Source organism: Dioscorea cayenensis, chromosome 20 (genome assembly GCF_009730915.1).
Source record: "Dioscorea cayenensis subsp. rotundata cultivar TDr96_F1 chromosome 20, TDr96_F1_v2_PseudoChromosome.rev07_lg8_w22 25.fasta, whole genome shotgun sequence".
In the NCBI taxonomy this organism is placed as follows: domain Eukaryota; kingdom Viridiplantae; phylum Streptophyta; class Magnoliopsida; order Dioscoreales; family Dioscoreaceae; genus Dioscorea; species Dioscorea cayenensis.
This window is the reverse complement of record NC_052490.1, coordinates 5,941,983-5,943,536: the sequence shown is the minus strand read 5'-3', so window position 1 is coordinate 5,943,536 and position 1,554 is coordinate 5,941,983. Positions and strand designations below refer to the sequence as shown.

Genomic DNA, 1,554 nt, shown 5'->3' with positions numbered 1-1,554 from the left:
TGGAGTCCCTAGAGCTTTAAGCAACTTTACACAATGTTAGGTGTTGAGATTGAGTGATTTCAATGCCCGGCCATAGTGTAGGGTTAATCACGATTGACCTTATGTTTGGGACCGTGTATTTTTGGATTTCCATAACTCATTAAGCATCAGTTAGGAGACATAATAGTTGGTTTTGCACTTGAAGCAATAGTCCTAGGGGGAGCAATATTCGGGTGGCCCACTTTCTATCGATTGCCTTTCCTCTCAATTTTTATAGCATCTCCCTTTCTTTTTCTTTTTATTTCTTTTTATATTGATATTGTTCACACCACTATTTATCCATCTTCACTATAGTTAAATAGAAATCCTTGTGTTTCTGATCACTATTCCCTGTAGATACGACTACCCACACACCATGGTATTATTAATTTAACAAAACCGTTCACTTGCCGTACACACGCAAAGGGCATTTGTCAAGTTTTTTGTGCTGTTGTCGGGGAATAGGTATTTTCGAAACACTTTGCACTTTGCTATTTTAGCCAATCATCACCTATTATATTTCACACTTTCTTATTCTTCCATCATTCGGATTTGTTTTTCTTTTTTTGCTTACAACTCTAGGTTATGACCTAAAGGAATCCTTTGACGTTGGTTGAAGGGAATCGTGAACTTGAATGAACACTTCATAAAAGGGGAAAAACCTGTGGAATAACACTCGAATAAAGCTGAGGTAGAAGGTGCAGGGTCAGATAGTGTGGCAGAACAGAATGAGCAGTAGAGGACACTCTCAGATTAGACCTGACCCGCAGTTTTAGGCACACAGTCTAGTATTATGTGGCCACCGATCATGGCTCAGATTTTTAATCTCAAGCTAAGCTTCATCCAGATGTTACAGCAGTCGGCACAGTTTAATGGTTTGGCCGATGAGGATCTAAACAATCACATTGAGAACTTCTTGGAAGTGTGCGACATGCTCAAGATTAATAGTGTTATGGATGATGCTATCAAGTTGAGAGCCTTCCCATTTTCCTTGAAAGGAAGAGTAAAGCAATGCCTACATTCATTAACTAGAGCATCGATCACTACTTCGGAGGAAATGGTAAATGCTTTTCTTTGCCGATATTTCCCTCCCGGAGAATCTGTGAAGCTTAGGAATAAAATATCAACTTTTGTGCAAAAAGAATCGAGTCTCTTTTTTTGAGACGTGGGATTTGTTCAACGAGCTCCTATGGAAATGTCCTCAACATGAGTTCCCCGAGTGGACGATCATTCAGACATTCTATAATGGGTTGAACCCAAGCACAAGACAGTTGCTTGATCTTTGCGATAGTAGGTACTTTAGGAAGCAAGAGCCCTGAAGAAGCCTGACATCTCATTGAAGAAATGGCCATGAACAGTTATCAGTGAAACACAAGAGAAAGAAAAAAGGTAGCCAGACTTCATAAGATCGATGCAGTTACTTCATTGGCCGACAAAGTTGAGTCACTGAGCAAGAAGTTAGATACTCTAAATTCTCCTTGAGTGGCGGCCTTGACCAGTTACACTAGGTATGGGGGAAGACATGCTTCGCCCGAT

The 1,554-nt window shown here is 40.3% G+C and overlaps 1 non-coding gene across 1 annotated transcript; it reads right to left on the bottom strand.

The window, feature by feature from the left end:
- Positions 1-1,123: 1,123 nt before the first annotated feature.
- LOC120252304 lies at positions 1,124-1,231 on the bottom strand. Its single transcript, XR_005533845.1, has one exon. It is a non-coding gene; the product is annotated as a small nucleolar RNA R71 (small nucleolar RNA).
- Between the last annotated feature and the right edge of the window lie 323 nt (positions 1,232-1,554).